This window comes from Lampetra fluviatilis, chromosome 43 (assembly GCF_964198595.1).
Source record: "Lampetra fluviatilis chromosome 43, kcLamFluv1.1, whole genome shotgun sequence".
Taxonomy (NCBI): Eukaryota; Metazoa; Chordata; class Hyperoartia; order Petromyzontiformes; family Petromyzontidae; genus Lampetra; species Lampetra fluviatilis.
This window is the reverse complement of record NC_136317.1, coordinates 2,335,579-2,360,229: the sequence shown is the minus strand read 5'-3', so window position 1 is coordinate 2,360,229 and position 24,651 is coordinate 2,335,579. Positions and strand designations below refer to the sequence as shown.

At 50.0% G+C, this 24,651-nt stretch overlaps 1 long non-coding RNA gene across 1 annotated transcript in view; it reads right to left on the bottom strand.

Annotated features, from left to right (window-relative positions):
• LOC144946929 (uncharacterized) overlaps positions 1-23,428 on the bottom strand; it is a 45,838-nt gene extending 22,410 nt beyond the window's left edge. Inside the window, exons 1-2 of the long non-coding RNA XR_013639957.1 lie at positions 23,217-23,428; positions 16,106-16,175 (exon numbers count right to left, since the gene is read on the bottom strand). This is a non-coding gene — a long non-coding RNA (uncharacterized LOC144946929). The remainder of the gene's footprint in view (positions 1-16,105; positions 16,176-23,216) is intronic.
• Positions 23,429-24,651: the final 1,223 nt, after the last annotated feature.

The following is a 24,651-nucleotide window of genomic DNA, read 5'->3' as shown; positions in this document are numbered from 1 at the left end:
AGAAATTGTGATTCAGCCACTACAAACAAGGCAGGGATAATAAACAAGGCAGAGAAGATTGGACAGAATCAAGACATCCACTGTATAAAATGAGGCTGTATAAAATGAAAGTATCATCATCACGAACCGCATCACCAAACCGCAGCTGTGTGTTCAAAACACGCTTCCGACATGTCTGCGCATTGCATGACCAGCCCGTGAATAATTGATGCCCTTCTCGCAAGGTGGCCAAACCCACTTAACTTTTCTGAGCAGCCCATATATATATAAAACATATATATATTATATATAATGCCTCTTACCTTATGTTTGCTCTCTGATCCATGCATTCCCCCTCCTAGATTTGAAGCTTTCGTAACTGCAAGGATTCACACTCTTAGGTTTTTCGGTAAAGTCACGTAGGTAAAAAATAAAATAATAAAAATATAATTTTAATAATCATAGAAATAAAATGATAATAGAAATAAATGATTTTATTTCTATTATTATTTCAATTGCTTTATTATTATTTATTCTTTACCTACGTGACTTTACCGAAAAACCTAAGAGTATGAGTATTCCCCACCCTGTCACTCACTGCAATTTAAGGATAACGGCCCCGGTGGTCGAGACTGATGATCTCGTCGGCAGGAGGGTCATATTAATTGTTTACACTGTGACACCGTGAGAAATGGTCGCGGGAATAAAAGCAAATCAACAATGCCCATCCTTCCAACAGCCAGGGAAATTGCATCGGGCGGGCGGGCGACCGCTGGATTGCTGAGTCCGCTGTGAGGCCAGCAGCTACACCCAGCTGTGGGTGCTGTCGTCATGCCGGGCGTTCGGGGATGCGCCACACTCATTTTCACGTTCATCCAGAAAAGAAGCAATAAATCCACGAGAGGTTTTTTTTTGGGCAAGATCGCGTAAATATATAAATGTGTCGTTAAAACCGCCACCACCCGACACAGCCAACTAGTAAGGGTTGTAAACAGAACGTGGCCAATTCGTCACTAGTACAGCACTAGTGTATACTGTATTAGTGTATAGTGTAGTGTATAGTGTAGTGTATAGTGTAGTGTATAGTGTAGTGTATAGTAGTGTATAGTGTAGTGTGTAGTGTAGTTTATAGTGTAGTGTATAGTGTAGTGTATAGTGTAGTGTGTAGTGTAGTGTGTAGTTTATAGTGTAGTGTATAGTGTAGTGTATAGTGTAGTGTATAGTAGTGTATAGTGTAGTGTATAGTAGTGTATAGTGTAGTGTATAGTAGTGTATAGTGTAGTGTATAGTAGTAGTATAGTGTATAGTAGTGTAGTGTATAGTAGTGTATAGTGTAGTGTATAGTGTAGTGTATAGTGTAGTGTATAGTGTAGTGTATAGTAGTGTATAGTGTAGTAGTGTAGTGTATTGTGTAGTGTATTGTGTAGTGTATTGTGTAGTGTATAGTGTAGTGTACTAGTACAGCACTAACCGGTGTGTTGGAGAGCCAAGCCACAACATTTACAAACTGAGGACGACGTTTCGCCAGTAATTACAACTAGCTTCATCAGGCGACAGCCAGGTTTGTGGAGAAGTCCACCTGTTTCGTTCCTTATATGGAGGCGTAGATGTGGTGACCACACTTCTGTGCTCTTGTGCAAAGTGGGGGGGGGGGGGGGATTACGGAGTCAACGTACATTAAGCATTATACGAGCCCTTTGATCTTGTTCTTCCTGTCTATTGTGAGTATTAATATAGCCGTATCAACCGTAATCCCTATTGAAGTGTGGTACCGAAAATGAGGCCCTATTATTGCTGTCGTTTTTTTTTTGGGATTGATTCGAACAACCGGAAGAGACGTCACTTCTGCGGCGTCGCGCGGAGTCACGTGGCCGTCACTCTAAACATGAGCACGGCCTGCGATGTCAACCATCTGAACATTCAGAGAGAGAGAAAAAAAACGCAGACAATCCTACATTTTTCCTCCCCCCCCCCCCTAAAAAAAGGGTCTAAAAATCAGAAATCAGACGGTCTTCAATCCGAAACCCGTCCATATACTTGGCGTCGGAAACGGATCAAACGCGGTGCCTGATCTCAAGCGTGACAGCCGTGTATCGACAGGCCCTGCGGACGAGATCAATTGGCCCAGAGTCGAAGCGGCCCCTTCCCCCACACATCGCACTCTCTCTAAGCCGGGCGGTGGTGGTGGCGGTGGCGGTGGTGGGGGTGGCGGTGGTGGCGGTGGCGGTGGTGGCGGTGGTGGCGGTGGCGGTGGTGGGGGTGGCGGTGGTGGCGGTGGCGGTGGCGGTGGTGGCGGTGGTGGCGGTGGCGGTGGTGGGGGTGGCGGTGGTGGCGGTGGTGGCGGTGGTGGCGGTGGCGGTGGTGGGGGTGGCGGTGGTGGCGGTGGCGGTGGTGGCGGTGGTGGCGGTGGCGGTGGTGGCGGTGGTGGTGGTGGCGGTGGCGGTGGCGGTGGCGGTGGTGGCGGTGGCAGCAGCAGCGAGGGTTCGTGGGTCACCGCAAAGACGTCGCTAAACTCCCTTGGCACATGTGGCCATCAGGAGGCGACGCCATACCCGCCGGGCTTGCCAGGAGGAGGCAGTACAGCAAGTGGACTAATCGCCACCCGTCGCCATCCGTACGAGGGGGCCAGGAGCGTTGGTTGCCCACGCTCGCGCAAAGCCGTGGGGGGTTTTCACCGCGGCCTCCGCAAGTCGTCATTAATTGGACCGAAAAACATATTTTCAATAAAAACCCAACGATTGCATCAGCAGGTAATGACACCACACCGTGGCTGATGTGGCTAAAAAAGGAGGAGGGGGGGGAGGGGAGCAGCAGCAGTAGCAGGCAGGGCTTGCAGCGTCCAAAATAACAGAGGCACCGACGGACGCCTCAAACAAACACAAACAACAACAGCAACCATTGATCTTCCGCAAATTTGTCACAGCGAGGAGCCGGCGTGCGGTCAAACGCGACTCTGAACGAGCCGTGCAAGTGTAAGCCTCCGAACGCAGGTACACGTCTCAGAATACTCAGAATGCCACTTGTATGGTTTGTAATTGAATGCAGCTCACGGACCTGCTTAAATAAATAATAACAATACATCATTAATAATGAATTCGAATTATAGCTTGTTGTTTTTTTTACCCATAACCAACTACCTGCCTCTCTATACAATGCATATGCCCACTGGGCAGTCCGTTGAAATGCGCTTGCATTTAAAGATGCTGCACGAATCCATCCACGTGGCGTTGGCACTGGAAGAAAAAAAGGCACCGGGGAAAATGTCCTGCTGGTCTTGCGTGTGCGCGTGCGGTTGCACGGTGGAAGATGGCCGGAATGTCACGCGAGGGATCCGATAAACAAGTCGGAGGTTGGGAGGCGCAAGAGCATTGGAAGAATGCGTCTCTGGAAGTAACCGTGGAGGTGTAGGGTCGCGATGGGTGGGACGCGTTGTGCAGGGTAGAGGAGGATAGGGTCGAGGACTGGAACAGAGTGCGGCAGTAAAGCATCGCTAGACGCAATCGGGAAGCTTCGTGTGCTCTGAAGGAGGGATGTTAATCAAGAAGAGATGACCGCGATGGGCGGGACACGTGTACAGCTTGGATGAGGATAGGGTAAACAACCTGGAGGTATGGAATAGAAAGTAGCAACAACAACAAAAGTCACCTAGTTGTATTCAGGAAGAGGGGCTTGCGATGGGTGGACGGATGAAGTGAATCCAGAAGCTGACGATGGTGATCTCACTGCAGAGGTCGCAACCGGGTACCTGATACCCGTACCCTACCCGATACCCGGCTACCCGTACCCGGCCGGGTACGGGTACCCGTTTGCGACCCTGGTGCGGCCGGGTACGGGTACGGGTAGGCCGTGAGTCACTGGTGAGTCACCGTTTGTCACTCATTTCCCAACGTCTTGTCTCTTCTCACAATTCAAGTTCCTAGAATCAACCCACCCGCGCCTGCAACATGGCTTCATCCCAGAGGTCGCAATCAGGTACCCGATACCCGTACCCTACCCGTACCCGGCCGTACCCATACCCTACCCGTACCCGGCCGGGTACCCGGCCGGGTACGGGTAGGGTACGGGTACGGCCGGGTACGGGTACGGGTACCCGTTTGCGACCCTGGTGCGGCCGGGTACGGGTAAGGAATCAAAACCCGTTTGTGAACCTCTGTCTCACTGCATGAGTGGCAGGCTCCAGCGGAAGGAAGCAAGCGAAGACGGGGGGGGGGGGGGGCTTGCCGTAGCATTTGCGACGACGTCAAAACCGTCCGAACACGCGTCAAATCAAACGACTTGTAAAATGACGTTAAACAGCAGAATGAGAACTGATATAAACAAGGGCCACACGCGGTGAATCAGCGATCGATTGTGCTAATGGCCCTTAAACACAAGCTATCGGGATAGCGGAGTCGATGTGTGTTAATTTCACAGTGCGGCTCTTCTGCCGCACGGAAGCGCGGGGTGGGGGGGGCTCCCAAAGTCACCCCTATCCAGTCCGTGGACGGTTGTTAGGTTTTACAATTAAAATATAACACTCGTGCCACGGTGTTGATTTTAATATCGCCATGGTGGCGAGAGGTTAACTCCCTCGCCTGGCATACAGGAGGTCGTGGGTTTGATCCCGACCCCTGACGCCTGCTGTATATTTGGTGTTTGTATGTCTCTCTCCCCGTGTTCGGCTGGATTTTTCTCCGGGTCCTCTGGTTCTTCCCTCCACATTTAGAATCAACGTGCGTTTAAGAGTATGTGGCATTTATACATTTCCACGTGATAAGCCACTTCATTGAGCTATCATTTGTGGCCAGGTCGCTTCTGAAAAAGGGCTATATAGCTAGTAAAAAAATTTTTAAAGTAATTTTTTTACTTAATTTGAAATATTTGGAGTTGATTTTTGGGTCGTGCCACAGGGCCCAACTCGCTACATTTACTGTTCTTCACCTTCACTGCGAGCTCAACAATAATATCTGGCGCATTAAACGCTTGTACATGTGAGGATTTCATTTTGTTTGGCTGTATTGAGTGGTGCAGAGTCTTAGTGACACATTTGGCCGAAATAATTACGTGGCCCAAGTCAAAAGTCAGCCATGAATCATAATCTCTGCTGCAAAAAAATACGTGTTAAAATAATTTTAAATGCCAGATTATAATTGTACAGCGCAGTGTTGACTTTTTCACATTCGTGGCACAGTGATCTGACCACTGTGCCACCACTCCACGAGCTAGAATAATAATATACATCATTGGAACCTCATTTGCCAGTAAAAAATATGATAGTTGGTTTTTTACCCTTCTATCTGGCAACAAAACTGACACCTTTTTTACAAGGAGTCATGTTTGCAAACAAAAAACATAACTCTGATAATGTATGCACTGACCAATCAACTTCAAGGACAGTGCATACATTATCAGAGTTATGTTTTTTGTTTGCATTATGACTGCAGGTATTGTGGTCTATGCAAACATGACTCCTTGTAAAAAAAGGTGTCAGTTTTGTTGCCAGATAGAAGGGTAAAAAACCAATTACAATAATATACATTTCTAAGGGGGCAGATGTTAGAAATTGGCACTGGGAGTGTATTAGTGACAGAAAGATACTGCGTCTAAGCTGGCCCTAAAAAAGTGACCAAGGCAGAAGCAAGAATAAGGTTGCACGCAGAAGGAGACAAACTGACGATGCAGGCAGCGATGAGAAGGGTACTGACACTATTTAGACACACGTGGGATGGACGACAACAGGAAAATTTAAAGTGTGTTGTCGTTGTTCGGATAAAATGTAAGGAACCGGAAAGACTGCTGCCAGGAAGATGTGGCGCTACTTGAGAATATTGGCACTACAAGACCGAGGGAACTGGAAAGAAATGACAAACATGTGCAGCGGACACCTACTATGAGCCATCTGCCCCATGGATCGTCAACATTATGATGATGACATTTGTACGGCGCATTTCATCCGTAGATCCCAATGTGTTGCCACGTATGGAAGAGCCAGGAAATCAACAGAACCTGTCAGGGGTAAGCGGCCAGAACTAGCGAGGGGGTAACGGCTGGTTTACAGAGGCGAGTTTTTGAGACAATCTGAAATATATCCGACGATTCTAAATTGTGTTATGGGCAAAGGTGATGGTTTAAAGCTTTCGTGACTGCAGGGATTCATCTTCTTGGTTTTTTCGGTAAAGTCATGTAGAATGGAAATAATAAAATAAAAATAAAACATAATAATATAATATAAAATTTTATTATACTTTCTTTTTATTACTTTATTATTTCCATTCTACGTGACTTTACCGAAAGAACCAAGAAGAAAGGTGATGGTGTTCCAAACATCGGGACGCTGTGCAGTGGCAAAAGCCCAATCGTCCCAGCAACGGAGCCTGGACCTCGGAGTGCTTAGAAGAAGAAGACAATACGAAGATCTCGAGGACCTCGTCGGAGTATAAACACGGGTCAGTTCTAGATTTGAAGCTTTCGTGACTGCAAGGATTCATATTCTTAGGTTTTTTTCGGTAAAGTCACGTAGGTAAAAAATTAAAATTAATAAAAGTAAAATAAAATAAAAATCACGACGTTTCGGAGGCAACACAAGCTTCCGTCTTCAGGTGGAACCGTCACAGCCCGACAGCTGTATCAAGTAAATGAGAGATTACAGGAAATACCACTCCGTATATATAATGGTTGAGGGGGGGGGGAAGGGCCAGTTCCCGTAAACATTGCGAGGTTAACCCATCGAGTGCCTTGGAGGTCCGCAGCTTGATCTGAATCGGTCCTGGACCCCCACCTTTACACCGACGCGCACTGACCAGCATGGTCAAACAAACCCCCCGCGGCCTGGCAGAGAACTTGTACATTATTACTCGTCGTATAACTTGTCCATCAAGAGCCGCGTGGTGTTGCAATCACAACAATGTCAGGGAAGGCCACCAATTTACCCGGAGGAATGAATGGGCATGGCACCACTGCACACCCAGCCCCGGCAGCAAATCATTCGGCTGGGGGGAGGGAAAGTTTGTGCTGGCACCAGCATCATGATGTCATGATGCTATTTCTGCCCACAAACGGAGCTGACCAATCGGACTGCAGTGCATCTGACACACAGAAAGGAGAGACACGCGCGCAACATGCAAATTGCGCGTGCTATGGATGCCGTTTGCCTTGCGTCAAACGATTGGCAGCTACGCTCAACGCAAACCACAGCGACTACGATGATTGATGATGATGATGGTAATGATGTTGATGACAATGGTGGTCATGTTCTTATAAACGTGATTATTGCGATGACCGCATGCGTACGACGTTCGGACGATGTCAACTGCCTCGCATCGGCGGAATCGCACCCAAAAGACGCTTCACGAACTGGTCCCAGTCTTCCTCCTTTGGCGGCGCTAATCTCCAGGGCGGTGCAGAGCCAGCGGTGGATATTCCACCTTACCATGGCCGAGGCCAGTCTCCTCAACCCGACGACTGCTCGTGACATGCCACAAGTCGGCAGCCACTCATTCGACAAACCGAACGAGAGAAATACGCACGCAATTCTACACGCTTACCCACTCTCATCCGTGTCTCGGTTTGACAGCGAATGAGTCTAAGTGGGCTCTTGGCAGTCTAAATAAACGACGCTGAAATGATATACTCAACGGAATGACGATCGTGCCTTTGATCAATACTGTGCCTGAGACTCTATTCATCTGATTAATTCTATTAGGTTTTACAACGAGGGAGTTGGACGTTTTAGGAGTCAGTGTTGAGTCAGCACTACTGAGATCCTAAATTCCAATCCATGTTTCTTCAGCTGCCCGCGATGAAACCGGATTCTTACGTTAACCATCATGTCAACTTCGGTTTTTTAAATCCTTTATATTAAGTTCACTTGCTTGCTTGCGCGCTTACGACCGTGCAAATCTTTCGGTCGTTTTTTAACCCACTTCCCGTGATCCAATCGAGCTGACATTTTGCACACTCGTTGTGCGTGACAATTTATTTTCGTGAAAATTTTTTTCATAAATTTTCAACATTTTAGGAATTTTTTTTTTATATTTAATTACCAATTGCTTAATGGTGGCAGGCAATCATCTGACCTATAGGTGGCAGCCATCTCAAGCCAGAGGACGAGATGACTCTAGCCGCCCGTTTCAAAGACCAATGTGGGCTGGCACGCATATAAAGGATTTATAGTGAAAAACTTTGTTTTTACGAGTTAATTTTTTATCCAATTCAATCCGGGACTAAGAAACAAAACTCGGCTAAGTTACTTGTGCAGTTGCGCTGAACAGCTCTACGACCCGTGTTTGCGTTGTACCGAGTGTTGTTTGGCACAATGTCCGACGTTCCACTCCACGTGCTGGGAAGCCTATTCAAACAAACAACCCACGCACTCAACAACCGCAACACGCATACCGACATGAATACACACAACCCCAAAGATGCCCACAGATGCACGCGTTTAGCACGCGCAGAAACACGCGCTTAAGCAACAAAGACAAAGATCCCCCGTATAGCCTTAAAGACTGCTGGAGAAAGTTTTGCACGGGGGCGTCTATTGAGTGGGCGATGCGGCCAGAACCACACCCGGCCGCCTTTGTCTCCCCGGTGCTGATGTTTGCACACATCAGGTACCTGTATTTAATGCTCGCGAAGGGCTGGCCCAGGACTGGTTTAGATATTCGTCGCGGATGTTGGCTGCGAGCAGGCATTGAACTCGGATCGCCAGGCCTGTAAGCGCCGTGCACTAATCACCACATTACCACGTCCCCTATACAAGGGATATGCACCAACATGCACATGCATACGCACTTGGGTCTAAAGGACCGACCGAATGACATAGATACGCATGCGCACACACACACACATATCCCAGTCATCTATACAAATAAAGACCTTCATCTGTATGTCTCAAACTCCTCTACTTCTCGACAAGGTAGGAAGCTGCAATGTGGTACACAGGTAGCTTTTAGACCACAACCAACAGAACCATCTGGAAATCCGTGGCTTTTCATTTTAAGGCCTCCAAATCTCGATTTTAAGTGCCCCACAAACATGTTCATGTGCATGGTGTCCTTCAGAAACCGTTCAACATATAAGATTGCGGGTTTCTTAGTTTGAAAGCGTTAAACAGAAAATAAAATTTAAGCGAGAACCGTTTTTCTATCTTTTATTGTTATTTGAGATATTTCTGACTCAAACGGTTTTTAACGAAAAAAAATTGTATTTTATGATGTTCAAATCTGAATAATTTGAGAACGGTAAGAGACAGGAGCTTCCCCTCAGAGTATTAAGTTAATAAATTTGTGTTCTTTCTAATGAAAAGGAACGGAATCTTAAAACGGAGCGGTTTCCGATGGGTACGTCTTTAAATATAAAAAGTTGAATCAAGTCGTCAACAACATTTCTTTGTGGAATAATACACATTTTGGAGTACTGTACTTATGAGTGTCTGATCGTATATGACGACATTCACACCCACGTACCCAGAGATCCGATCATTAAAGGGAGGATTAACAGAGGATGGGCAGACACAATCAAATGTTTAATGCGTCTCGTCTAAACTTGCATGGCTCTGCTTATAATTTGCCTTCAGCTTGTGCTTTGGTGAAATCCCATTAATCCAGACTCAATGTACCAAACATGGCGCGGCGATTGCTACACTGTGCCATCAAACCCTGGAGGTCTGAGCTCAACTTTCGGTCAGGTCTAACATCGGTGTGGCGGGTAGATATTCTAGCTGGCTCTGAACCGCTCAATCCCTTCCCCAGCCCGCACTGAACCAGCATGGTGAAGTATGGTCAAACAATCCGTCGCGACCTACACAGCAATGGTGTAGACCTTCATCCAGCAGTGGACTGGCAAAGGACCGAGAACGAATACCGAGGTACATGTACGCAGGTGTGTACATAAAATCTTGATTTGAAGCTTTCGTGACTGCAGGAATCCATACTCTTTGGTCCTTTCGGTAAAGTCACGAGGGTAGAAATAAAATAAATCACGACGTTTCGAACGCAACGCAAGCGTTCGTCTTCAGGTGAAACTCGTGATAGCTGCGATGTCTGCTCCCTTGTGTACATACACTTAAGCACGTTTTACTTTCTGACGCATTCATACGCACGACTGCCGAATGTACGCAGTGATTTAGCGGAGTATCGTATTATCGTCACTCTGCGCAGTTGAACAAACATTAGAGCTTTAGTTCTTCAAGACGGGATGATCCCCCATTCAGTGAAGAGCATATTTTATGTGAAGGGAGGTGGTGGGAGGGGGGGGCTGGTTTGTTGTGTGTGTGTGTGTGCACAGTTTCTGGTGACCGAGCCAAGGCCATCAACAACTTGCTACACTTGAAATCAGTTCAACCCGGAGGCAGGTCGCACGAAACCGATGATTCGAGTTCGGGATTGCAATCTGGGTGCCCTGGCTCAACGACTCTGGAACGGCGGTCCCTCCGAGACACCTCCAATTGTGAGGTTGTGCTTGTGTAGGGGGGGGTGGAGATGTGGTAGAAAAGGGAGGTTTTCTCGTGAATGGGGGGGGGGTTGCTGTGAGGTTGGGGTGAGGGCTAATGCTAAGGTTGGGGGTGTTGGCTATGGGATGCCTGGGGGGGGTTGTTTTTTATTGTCATTCTAAAAAGGGCTCCTCCGATTCAAACAAAAGGGGCCAGTTGCATTCGTTGGGACCATTTCAATGGAGAGGCTTTTAGTGCGGAATTGCGAGCAATGAATGTGGATAGCAATGAAAGTCCGTGAGTGTGTCTGTGTGTGTGTGTGTTGTGTGTGGGGAGCGGTGGTGTCGCGGTTTAGCGCGCTGCGCTACGAACCCGGCGACCCGGGTTCGATTCCCGCTCACGGCAAACACCCAGTGACGATTATCTGAACCGGTTCTGGGCCTCCCCTAGGTCGACTCAGCCTCAAATGAGTACCCGGTGCGGTGCGTAAACATCGCCACTACGGAGACAAAGGCGGCCGGGCGTGGTGCTGGCCACCCACCCCCTCGTGTACCGTTCCAGCCTTCATAGGTGCTGGCTAACAGCACTTGCCCCAACAGTCTGTTAAGGCTATACGGGGGATCTTTGTCTGTGTTTGTCTTTGTGTACGTTCAGCACAGTTGAGTCATTTCACACACATGGGGATATATAAACCGCAGGGCAATCTGCCCTCTATGGATCACTCCAGCTCACCCGACACTCACCTGACACTCACCTGACACTCACCACTCACATTCACCACACACCAGGCACCAACGCTAGCCAGTTTCCTTATACATTCACCAGAAAGTCACCAGTCACCAGATATTCACCAAACACTCATTTCTCCCGAGACAATGACCAGATACACAACACTCACCTGCCTGAGACACTCACCACCCACCGGACACCCACTAATTGACTGACAACCTCAGCTAACACCACTCACCAATCGCTCAGTCACCACTCCGTGCTCACCCGATACCCAAAATCAACATCTCAAGACGGCTGAGAAAATTAATCACCCAAAACGTAAATTTTAAACTACATTTTTTTTTAATGTAGGGGGTTACCGATAATAATCCCGACATTATCCGAAAAGTAAATATTGGTCGCCTATGAAATGACATTTTGTAAATGACACAGAAATTCGGTCTTGGCCGGCGCTCGGAACGGTGAGAATATATAAAGATAAAGATGCCCCGTATAGCCTTAACAGACTGTAGGGGCAAGTTCTGTTAGCGAGCACCTATGAAGGCCGGAACGGTACACGAGGGGGTGGGTGGCCAGCACCACGCCCGACCGCCTTTGTCTCCCCAGTGGCGATGTTTACACACCGCACCAGGTACTCATTTAAGGCTGAGTCGACCTAGGGGAGGCCCAGGACCGGTTCAGATAATCGTCACTGGTGTTAGCCGTGAGCGGGAATCGAACCCGGGTCGCCAGGTTCGTAGCGCAGCACACACACGCTGGATCACACATCTGATGGAAGAAAGCTGTGTAGTACCGCAGGAAAGTTTTCATATGCTGCATGGGTCAGAAAAGGATGCAGGACTTAAGGATTAATGTGGAAAAGACAAAGAGGAGTGTATTCGTGTGGGCGGACACTGAGAAAGAATAATAGAAAGCGTTTAAATTTCGAATGTAATTGAATTTGTATATTTTGGAATCAAGTGATGAAACGTGCAGTGGAAACCTGCGGGCTGCCTGCCCATGAACCGTGACGATGACGACGACGATGATGATGATACGTTGGATTATTCTACTCAATCCACGAGCTCGGTTCAGAGAAATAGTTTCAAATCGATGATTGTGGCAACTCCCCCCCCCACCCCCGTGCCTCCCACAGTCTCCAGCCACCACAGCGAAGCACTTTCTCTCCCACATTCATTAAAACGCGGTTTGATTTTCTGGGTTAGATTGCCGAAATATAAATGTGTCGTGAAGCCACCTCCACCCGGCACACAGCCAATTAGTAAGGTTTGTCACGTGAACAGAACGTGGCAACTTCAGCACCATCGCTGTGTTGTAGAGTAAAACCACAACATTTACAATTTGAGTTAACAACGATTCGCTGGTGATTACACCACACATCATCAGGCGATTGCCAGCATTGCGAAGAAGCCATCCTGGGTGGGTTTATGACACATTTATATTCACACGATCTAAGCCCAAAAAAAATGCAGTTTTGGTTAAAGGTCGTAGGTTTTGCACAAAACATGCAAAGCAATTTCCTGCTGAAATAAGCATTGACACATCGGTGCTCATTTCTCATTTACAGCCCTAAGGTCAGTGGGGGAAATGTCACGTTCATATGGCAGGGGCGTGTCTCTCCATAGGACAACCAACATTGACTTCTCCAAAAAAATTACGGTAGCAACTGTATCGACCCCATAGGGATGATGGACCGAGTCAACCCCCACAACCAGGATTTGAACTCGCAACCTTCCAATTGCGAGCAGCTGCTCGCTCTACCGCTGAGCCACGAATATTCATCTGGATGAATTACAGCTTCGTCTTCAATACCATCGGTCCTCGAGTTATTCCCGAGGGAGTGAGCCCTCACTGGACTCTGCGTGACGCAAATTACTCGGGAGCACGCTGTGACAGGCCGACTGATGCAGAGACGAAGCTATGAAGCTGTTCACACCGTGTATCCTTACAGATGTGCAAACTACGTATCATCAAGCCAAGGTCAAAATGTCAAAGTGTCCCCCCCCCCCTACTACAGTGATTATGGAGCGGTGCCCAAGACAGGCGTGGAAATTCCACGTTCCTTTGCTGGGAGCACTTGTAGACTCAAACAAATGCCGGATTCGAAAACTCAATTGGGACTGTACAAAGCAATCATCATCGCCCCCCCCTACTGGCAGACTAATGCCCCAGGTTATTGAACGTGGGCCAGGGAGTCGATACCATCGTTGGCTAGGGGGGGGAGGTCGGGATTCCCAGACATTGGGGGCAGCAGAAAAGAATGAGCGACCTCCCAGTGAGCGATATATCAGATATAATGGAGCGGGCAATCCAATGTAGACACAACGTAGGGATATGGCATAAAGACAAATACAGGAAGATGGATACATTCTAGCGAGACATTAGAGTTGGAGGCTCAACACGTTATCGACTAAAAGACACAACAGACGCATCAGTACAGACTGTAAAGTCAAGTAGAGACACAGAGATACAAAAATGACAGACACGCACTTAGACACGCGCAGAGACAGAGGGAGACAAGGCGAAAATAAACCAAGACAGACAGCGAGGCAGAAAGACAGACACACTCGGATACAGAAAGGGAGACACGGAGACAATTAAACAATTATGCTGAGACAACACACACACAGAGACAGGCGGACCGTGACACAATGAGACCAACACACGGATGAAAAGACAACAGCAGCGAGACACAGGCAGACACACACAGCTACACACGGAGACACGCACGAAGACAGAGGCACAGTGACAAAGGCAAGGAGATGGAGTCATACGGACACACAAACAGCCATGAAGACGAACACACACGTGGACAGCCAGACACAAGGAGGCATTAAAAACAGAAGTAGTGATAAAGGGTTACATAAACACACACACAAATACACACACACACACAAATACACACACACAAAATCAGGCACAAAAACGAGGGCAGAGACACGTGGAGACACAGAAGCGCGTACACACAGCAAGACACGGAGACAGGGAGAGACCAAGGCAGAGACACACACGCCGATATATACAAAGACACACTAACACAGCAAGACACGGAGACACGGAGAGACACACACACACAAACCAAGACCTACACACAGACAGAGGCTGGCACGGATACCGATATACGTGGGTACAGTACTGAAAAACAAAGGCATCACACACAGACATACACACAGACATACACACAGACACACACAGACACACAAACACACAGACACGCACACAGACACACAGACAGACACACACAGAGACACACACAGACACACAAACACGGATCCGTGATCAGACCGTGGGGCGAGTGCTGTGAGCGTACCCCTCTGAAGGCCGCCACAGACACAAAGGGACACGCGGAGACAAAGACAAAGATCCCCCGTGTAGCCTGTAGCAGGCTGCTGGGGCAAGTGCCGTTCGCGGGCACCTTATGAAGGCTCCCGGGCACCTTATGAAGGCTCCCGGGCACCTTATGAAGGCTCCCGGGCACCTTATGAAGGCTCCCGGGCACCTTATGAAGGCTCCCGGGCACCTTATGAAGGCTCCCGGGCACCTTATGAAGGCTCCCGGGCACCTTATGAAGGCTCCCGGGCACCTTATGAAGGCTCCCGGGCACCTTATGAAGGCTCCCGGGCACCTTATGAAGGCTCCCGGGCACCTTATGAAGGCTCCCGGGCACCTTATGAAGGCTCCCGGGCACCTTATGAAGGCTCCCGGGCACCTTATGAAGGCTCCCGGCACTGTGGCACACGAGGGGGTGGGTAGACAGCACCACGCCCGGCCGCCTTTGTCTCCCCCAGTGGCGATGTTTACTACACACCGCACCGGGTGCTCGTTTGAGGCCGAGTCGATCTAGAGGGAGGCCCGGGACAGGTTCAGATAATCCGTCGCTGGTGTTGGCCCTGAGCAGGAAATTAACTCGGGTCGCCGGGTTCGTAGCGCAGCGCGCTAATCGCTACACTTATACACACATACAGCACGTGTACACACACACATACAACACGTGTACACACACATACACCACGTGTACACACACATACACCACGTGTACACACACGCACACCACGTGTACACACACGCACATACAGCACGTGTACACACACGCACATACAGCACGTGTACACACACACACCACGTGTACACACACACACCACGTGTACACACACACACCACGTGTACACACACACACCACGTGTACACACACACCACGTGTATACACACATACACCACGTATACACACACACACATACACCACGTGTACACACACATACACCACGTGTACACACACATACACCACGTGTACACACATACACCACGTGTACACACACACACACCACGTGTACACACACATACACCACGTGTACACATAGACACATGCACAAAGATAAAATACAAAGATCCCCCGTAACAGACTGTAGGGGCAAGTGCTGTTAGCGAGCACCTATGAAGGCCGGAACGGTACACGAGGGAGTGGGTGGCCAGCACCACGCCCGGCCGCCTTTGTCTCTCCAGTGGCGATGATTACACACAGCACCCGGGGTGCTCGTTTAAGGCTGAGTCGACCTAGGGGGAGGCCCAGGACCGGTTCAGATAATCGTCACCGGTGTTGGCCGTGAACGGGAATCGAACCCGGGTAGCCGGGTTCATAGCGCAGCGTAGCGCTAACCACTACACCACCGCTCCCCACAACACGTACACACACACGTACACACACACATGTACACACAAACACACACAGACACGGAGACACACGTACACACACGGAGACACGTGCACACACAGGTACACACACGGAGACACACACGGATAGACACACACGGAGAGACACACACACGGAGAGACACACACAGGTACACACACACGGAGACACGTGTACACACAGGTACACACACGGAGACACACACACGCGGAAAGACACACACAGGTACACACACGGAGACACACACAGGTACACACACAGGTACACGCACGGACACGGCAGCGTGGAACCGGCCTCACCGTGCGTGTTGTCCTCCTCTTGTTCCATGCGCGTGTCCACGACGCTCCCTCCCTCCCCCGCGCAGCGAGTCTGTGTGCGAGCCGGTGTGTGTGTGATTGTGTGGGTCTGTGGGGGTGAGAGTCTGTGGATTGTGAGAGTCTGTGTGCGAGTCGGTGTGTGTGATTGTGTGGGTCTGTGGGGGTGAGAGTCTGTGTGCGAGCCGGTGTGTGTGTGATTGTGTGGGTCTGTGGGTGTGAGAGTCTGTGGATTGTGAGAGTCTGTGTGCGAGTCGGTGTGTGTGATTGTGTGGGTCTGTGGGTGTGAGATTCTGTGTGCGAGCCGGTGTGTGTGTGATTGTGTGGGTCTGTGGGTTGTGAGAGTCTGTGTGCGAGCCGGTGTGTGTGTGACTGTGTGTGAGTCTGTGGGTGTGAGAGTCTGTGTGCGAGCCGGTGTGTGTGTGATTGTGCGTGTGTGATTGTGTGTGTGATTGTGTGGGTCTGTGGGTGTGATAGTCTGTGGGTGTGAGAGTCTGTGGGTTTGTGAGACTCTGTGTGCGAGCCGGTGTGTGTGTGATTGTGTGTGAGTCTGTGGGTGTGAGAGTCTGTGTGCGAGCCGGTGTGTGTGTGATTGTGTGGGTCTGTGGGTGTGAGAGTCTGTGGGTTGTGATAGTCTGTGTGCGAGCCGGTGTGTGTGTGATTGTGTGGGTCTGTGGGTGTGAGAGTCTGTGGGTTGTGATAGTCTGTGTGCGAGCCGGTGTGTGTGTGATTGTGTGGGTCTGTGGGTGTGAGAGTCTGTGTGCGAGCCGGTGTGTGTGATTGTGTGGGTCTGTGGGTGTGAGAGTCTGTGCGTGTGAGAGTCTGTGTGCGAGCCGGTGTGTGTGATTGTGTGGGTCTGTGGGTGTGAGAGTCTGTGCGTGTGAGAGTCTGTGTGCGAGCCGGTGTGTGTGATTGTGTGGGTCTGTGGGTGTGATAGTCTGTGGGCTGTGAGAGTCTGTGTGCGAGCCGGTGTGTGTGTGATTGTGTGTGAGTCTGTGGGTGTGATAGTCTATGTGTGTGAGAGTCTGTGTGCGAGCCGGTGTGTGTGTGATTGTGTGTGAGTCTGTGGGTGTGAGAGTCTGTGGGTTGTGAGAGTCTGTGTGCGAGCCGGTGTGTGTGTGATTGTGTGTGAGTCTGTGGGTGTGATAGTCTATGTGTGTGAGAGTCTGTGTGCGAGCCGGTGTGTGTGTGATTGTGTGTGAGTCTGTGGGTGTGAGAGTCTGTGTGCGAGCCGGTGTGTGTGTGATTGTGTGGGTCTGTGGGTGTGAGAGTCTGTGGGTTGTGATAGTCTGTGTGCGAGCCGGTGTGTGTGTGATTGTGTGGGTCTGTGGGTGTGAGAGTCTGTGTGCGAGCCGGTGTGTGTGTGATTGTGTGGGTCTGTGGGTGTGAGAGTCTGTGTGCGAGCCGGTGTGTGTGATTGTGTGGGTCTGTGGGTGTGAGAGTCTGTGCGTGTGAGAGTCTGTGTGCGAGCCGGTGTGTGTGATTGTGTGGGTCTGTGGGTGTGAGAGTCTGTGGGCTGTGAGAGTCTGTGTGCGAGCCGGTGTGTGTGTGATTGTGTGTGAGTCTGTGGGTGTGATAGTCTATGTGTGTGAGAGTCTGTGTGCGAGCCGGTGTGTGTGTGATTGTGTGTGAGTCTGTGGGTGTGAGAGTCTGTGGGTTGTGAGAGTCTGTGTGCGAGCCGGTGTGTGTGTGATTGTGTGGGTCTGTGGGTGTGAGAGTCTGTGCGTGTGAGAGTCTGTGGGTGTGAGAGTCTGTGTGCGAGCCGGTGTGTGTGTGATTGTGTGGGTCTGTGGGTGTGAGAGTCTGTGCGTGTGAGAGTCTGTGGGTGTGAGAGTCTGTGGGTGTGAAAGTCTGTGTGCGAGCCGGTGTGTGTGTGATTGTGTGGGTCTGTGGGTGTCAGAGTATGTTCGTGTGAGAGTCTGTGGGTGTGAGAGTCTGTGGGTGTGAGAGTCTATGTGCGAGCCGGTGTGTGTGATTGTGTGTGAGTCTGTGGGTGTGATAGTCTATGTGTGTGAGAGTCTGTGTGCGAGCCGGTGTGTGTGTGATTGTGTGTGAGTCTGTGGGTGTGATAGTCTGTGGGTGTGAGGGTCTGTGTGCGAGCCGGTGTGTGTGTGTGATTGTGTGGGTCTGTGGGTGTGATAGTCTGTGGGTGTGAGGGTCTGTGGGTGTGAGAGTCTGTGTGTGAGTCTTTGTGGGTCTGTGTTGTGTGTGTGGGTCTGTGTGTGGTGTGTGTGGGTCTGTGTGAATGTGTGTGTGTCTATGTGGATGTGTGTCTATGTGGATGTGTGTCTATGTGGATGTGTGTCTATGTGGATGTGTGTCTATGTGGATGTGTGTCTATGTGGATGTTTGTCTATGTGGATGTATGTGTGTGCGCGCACACGGGGCTATGATGACACAGCAGCAGCAGCATCGCCTTCGCTACTCCTCCTATTACACGCGCTCCGTGTGTCACCGTGTGTCACACAGTATGTGGTGTGTGTGTCCCCGTGTGTGTGTCACCGTGTGTGTGTCACCGTGTGTGTGTCACCGTGTGTGTGTCACCGTGTGTGTGGTATGTGTCCGTGTGTGTGTCACTGGCCTTCATCGGTGCTACTCGCTAACAGCACTTGCCCCAAAAGTCTGTTACAGGCTATACGGGGGATATTTGTCTGGTGTGTGTGTGTCCGTGTGGATGTGGAAAAAGTGGCAGCGCTGCGCTACGAACCAGGCGAACCGAATTCGATTCCCGTTCACGGCGAACACCACCGGTGACGATTATCTGAACCGGTCCTGGGCCTCCCCTAGGTCGACTCAGCCCTCAAATGAGTACCTGGTGCGGTGTGTAAAATCATCGCCACTCGGGAGACAAAGGCGGCCGGGCGTGGTGCTGGCCACCCATCCCTCCTCGTGTGCTAACAGTACTTTCCGAAACGGTCTGTAGAGGCTATATATGCATATCCATGCAGGAGTAACCATACCTGGGCAGTGTGCTCATGCCCAGCTGCGGTTTGGCTGCAGAGGTCTCGCTCTGAATGAATCATTCGGGCGGCATTATCTTTTTATCAGCCGCGTGACGATGCTGCTGATATTTGAAATGTTTGGACAAAAGATCTGGACAAAGCCCCATCGGTGAGCTCCTCCGGCGGCCAAGGCTGACGTTGTCTGGGTCATGTAGCCCACATGCCCGGCCACCGCATGGCCAAGCAGGTTTTATTTGGCCGCATCGAGGGGGCCCAACGGGTACGGACACGGGCCAGAGAAGAGATGGAGCTGATTTGGTGCAGGAGGATGTGGAGCTGAGCGGACTTGCCGAAGACTGGTAACCAGCGGTGTCAAGATCGGCCTCTGTGGAGGAGGCTCGTGAAGGACGCAGTTGGAGGCAGTCGCCCTCCAGCAACAACGGGAGGGGGGCGACGCTCACAACAACGAATAGAGCGCTGGGCGGATAAAACGCAGCCAGGTAGCACAATGGGGGAGCACAGGTGGTGCATTTGCCGGTCATCTCAGTCAAGCCATGGGTAACCGGGTCTGTCCCGTGACCTGCCTTCGACACTTCACGTGGCCTTAAAGTGCACCTAGCCTGGCACGAGCGCCGTGCCGACGTCACCGCCACTTGTGACGAATGGCTGTTGTTGTTGTTGTGGGGAGCGGTGGCGCAGTGGTTAGCGCACTCCGCTGCGAACGCGGCCCACCCGAGCTCGATTCCCGTGCACGAGCAATTAAAGAGTGACAGCGAATATTTGAACCGGTCCTGGGCCTGCCCTAGGTCGACTCAGCCTCAAATGAAAACACACCTGGCTGCGACGTGCTAACATTGCTACCGGGGAGACAAAGGCGGTCGGGCGTGGTGCTGGCCACACACCCCTCTCGTGTGCCGTGCCGACCTTCATAGGTGCTCGCTAACTTACCCCGAGAGTTAAGGCGACACGTGCGGTCATCTTCTTGGTTCTTTCGGTAAAGTCACGTAGAAGGGAAATAATAAAATAATAAAAGATAATAAAATAATTCTCACGACGTTTCGGCCACAACGCAAGCAGCCGTCCTCAGGTGAAGAACAGGTCTGTCGGGAAGACAGTGTCAGGCACTGGTGAAGAACAGGTCTGTCGGGGAGACAGCGTCTGAATCGCTGTCTCCCCGACAGACCTGGTCTTCACCTGAGGACGGCTGCTTGCGTTGTGGCCGAAACGTCGTGAGAATTGTATTTTATTATGTTTTATTTTTATTATTTTATTATTTCCCTTCTACGTGACTTTACCGAAAGAACCAAGAAGATGAATCCCTGCAGTCACTAAAGCTTTAAATCGAAACATGCGGTCATGTTAAAAAAAACTACTTTCGTTTCACCAGATAGGGCCCACGGAGCTGTGTTAGTTGTTTCTTTTTAAATCCTTTATATTAAGTTCACTTGCTTGCTTGCTTACGACCGTGCAAATCTTTCCGTCGTTTTTTAACCCACTTCCCGTGACATTTTGCACACAGACTCGTTGTGCGTGACAATGTATTTTCGTGAAAAAAAATTCCAAAATTTTACACCTTTTAGGAAAAAAAACATTATATTTAATTACCAATTGCTTAATGGTGGCAGACAATCATCTGACCCATAGGTGGCAGCCATCTCAAGCCAGAGGACGAGAGGACTCTAGCCGCCCGTTTCAAGGACCAATGTGGGCTGGGTTGTGGCCCATTGAACACGCATATAAAGGATTTATAGTGAAAAACTTTGTTTTTACGGGTTAATTTTTTCAGAAGCGACCTCGCCACAGATGACAGCTAAACAAAGTGGTGTGAGCGTCGCATGGACATTTATGGCAGGCGAATACTCCGAACGAGTGAGGTCGATTCTAAATGTGGAGGGAAAACCCCAGAGGAACCGGAGAAAAATCCACGCGACCACGGGGAGCGAGAGAAAGACACCACAAACTCCAAATATACAGCAGCAGGCGTCAGGGTCGGGATAGAACCCACGACCTCCTGCACACCAGGCGAGGTAGTTAACATCTCCTGGCCACCGTGATGATGATGATGAGAGACACGAAAACTCAAAATATACAGCAGCAGGCGTCAGGGTCGGGTTAGAACCCACGACCTCCTGTATACCAGGCGAGGTAGTTAATATCTCATAGCCACCGTGATGATGATGAGAGAGAGACACGCAAACTCCAAATATAAGGCAGCAGGCGTCAGGGTCGAAATCGAACCCACGACCTCCTGCACACCAGGCGAGGTAGTTAACATCTCATAGCCACCGTGATGATGATGATGAGAGAGACGCAAACTTCAAATATACAGCAGCAGGCGTCAGGGTCGGGATCGAACCCACGACCTCCTGTGTACCAGGCGAGGTAGTTAACATCTCATAGCCACCGTGATGATGATGAGAGAGAGAGACGCAAATTCCAAATATACAGCAGGCGTCAGGGTCGAGATCGAACCCACGACCTCCTGTGTACCAGGCGAGGTAGCTAACATCTCCAAGCCACCGTGCGGCCGACTGCTACGCGTGTGTAGAGGGGTGATGGTGTACCGTGTCTTTGTGCGTGCAAACCAGAAGCTCCAATTATCATAACACGGCCACAGACTGCCTCCTGCCCCTGTACACACGCACGGTGTAGTTGCAGAACGTGCTGTGTGCTGCACAGTCCAAAGTCAACACCTTCCCGTGATGTTTTCACACATCCCGTAGTCCACATGGGGCAGATGGGGATATGTGAACAAAAATATATCGTTTATTTTTAAAGTCAAACAGGTCTTGCTTAACCGTTCTACCTGTGAAATACTGGACATTGCCATCAAGAGCTTCATAGCTCATCGGATTCCTCCAGTCTGCATAAAGATTCTGACTTTGTTATTGGCTATTCTCCACGCTAATGAGTATTCTGTGTTGTTCATTATATCGTTATGCGTCAACCCAGGACCAATATTTGACAGAGAGGGTCTTTGTCTATGAAGATCTGGCAATTCAGCATTGGTTCAGGCAAGCCTGAGACTGCTGATGAGACACAGCGTGTGGAAACCGATCCAGTGTGTCTCGTGTTAAACCAGTGGCTCAAGCAAGTCTGGGACTGCTGATGAGACGCAGCGTATGGAAACCGGTCCATAGTGTTCCTCGTGTTAAACCAGTGGCTCAAGCAAGTCTGAGACTGCTGATGAGACACAGCGTGTGGAAACCGATCCATAGTGTGTCTCGTGTTAAACCAGTGGCTCAAGCAAGTCTGGGACTGCTGATGAGACACAGCGTGTGGAAACCAGTCCATAGTGTGTCTCGTGTTAAACCAGTGGCTCAGCAAGTCTGAGACTGCTGATGAGACACAGCGTGTGAAACCGGTCCGGGGTCGTGGATGTGCACAAATAGAAACAATACAATATACGTGAGTTAACAACGCAAACGCATTTTGTCTGATTATTTTGTTGTGTTACTTCGATTCTGCCCAACGCCGCCACCGTAGCAGCGAGTGTGTACTGTACGTGCACATGCGTGTACTGTATGTGCACATGTGTGTACTGTATGTACGCACATGTCCATATATGTGTTATGAGGAGCGGTGGTGGAGTGGTTAGCGCCACGCTGTGCTACGAACCCGGCGACCCGAGTTCGATTCCCGCTCACGGCCAACACCGCCAGTAACAATTATCTGAATCCGTCCTGGGCTTCCCCTAGGTCGACTCAGCCTCAAATGTGTACCTGGTACGGTGTGTAAACATCGCCACTGGGGAGACAAAGGCGGTCGGGCGTGGTGCTGGCCACCCACCCCCTCGTGTACCAGTGTCGGCCGTCATAGGTGCTACTCGCTAACAGCACTTGCCCCTACAGTCTGTTAAGGCTACACGGGAAATGCACACGATCTATGACTGTACGTGTGTATGATTGTGTATGCACATACCTACTACAGTCTACGTGTACTGCCACACACGTGCCGACATGCGTGTATGTGTATGGACATTCGTCTGTACGTGTCTGACACGTGTGTGGATGTGTAGGTGCTTGAGTTCACGTACCGTACGCGTATGACCATGTACATGTCTGCATACGCGTATGTATATGTACGGATGTGTTCAAATGTCTTTGTGTGCTGATGCGTTTGTCCTCTGCACACACAAAAACAGAGACACCTACCGATAAATCACCATTCAGCAGCACGCTTGAACGTACAGTATCCGCCTTCGTAAATGCACACTAACCCTCCATATAAATACGTGGAGCACATTATTTCGCTCTACCACAGCACCAACTGCAGCATCGGCCCACTGGTTTTGAAAGAAAAAAAACCTTCCCCTATCCAGGAATATCACTGCGGAGCCAATCGTCGTAGCACTGTCTTCGAAAAGGGCCAGTCACACCGCCCACTAACGCTAACCTCCCCCATCGCGTCGGTCCAATGGTTCGCGTGGGTGTGTGTGTGGTGTCTGATTTGGGTGGTCGGTGAGGTGTGAGTGACAGCCACTGCATTGCCTTGCAAGAGAGAAAAAAAAACACTCGGGTGAGCTCGCTCATTCAGGAAAGCCACCCTACCAGAAAATCCACCCAGCCACCCAAACCGCCACTCATCTCAATACCCATCTAAATGTCCACCCAGCCAAATGCCCACCCAGCCAAATGCCCACCCAGCCAAATGCCCACCCAGCCAAATGCCCAACCAGCCAAATGCCCACCCATCGAAACCACCCATCGAAACACCTACCCAACCAAACCCCCATGCATCCAAAAGCCCAGCCATCCAAACGCCCAGCCAACAAAACACCAACCCAGTTATCCACCCACCCTCATCCAAACACCCACCCAGCCAAACACCATACCAAACACCCACCCATGCAAACACCCAACCCAGCGAAACACCCACCCTCATCCAAACACCCACCCAGCCAAACACCATACCAAACACCCACCCATGCAAACACCCACCCATTCAAACACCCACCCATTCAAACACCCACCCATTCAAACACCCACCCAGCCAAACACCATACCAAACACCCACCCATGCAAACACCCACCCATTCAAACACCCACCCATGCAAACACCATACCAAACACCGACCCATGCAAACACCCACCCATGCAAACACCCACCCATGCAAACACCCTCCCATCCAATATGCACAAAAATTGCCCATACGGTATTGTCAATACTTGTGGGGAAGCTTGTACACAAGCAACATTGTCGAGGCAGGATTAATCCGAGACAATCGGGATTCAGTTTAACACGTTAGCTTTCATGACCAGTATTATTCATAATAACAGATTATGGATGCATTCCGGGTCGAGTTATTCATAAATGCGTCGCAACCCTCCACCACCCGACATGGCAAATCAGTAAGAAATGTGTCACATTGACAAAAGACAAATAGTTCACTACTCTAGCCCACCGTTGTGTTGAAGAATGGATCCACAACATTTACAATTTGAGTACGACGTTTTGCTGGAAATTGCATTCAGCATCTGCGGGCGATTTGCCAGAATAGTGAAGCCATCCACCTGCTTCCAATATTAAATAGTGCAGGATGACGTCATCATTGTTGAACCCCATCACGTTTCTAGATGACAGGCGGAG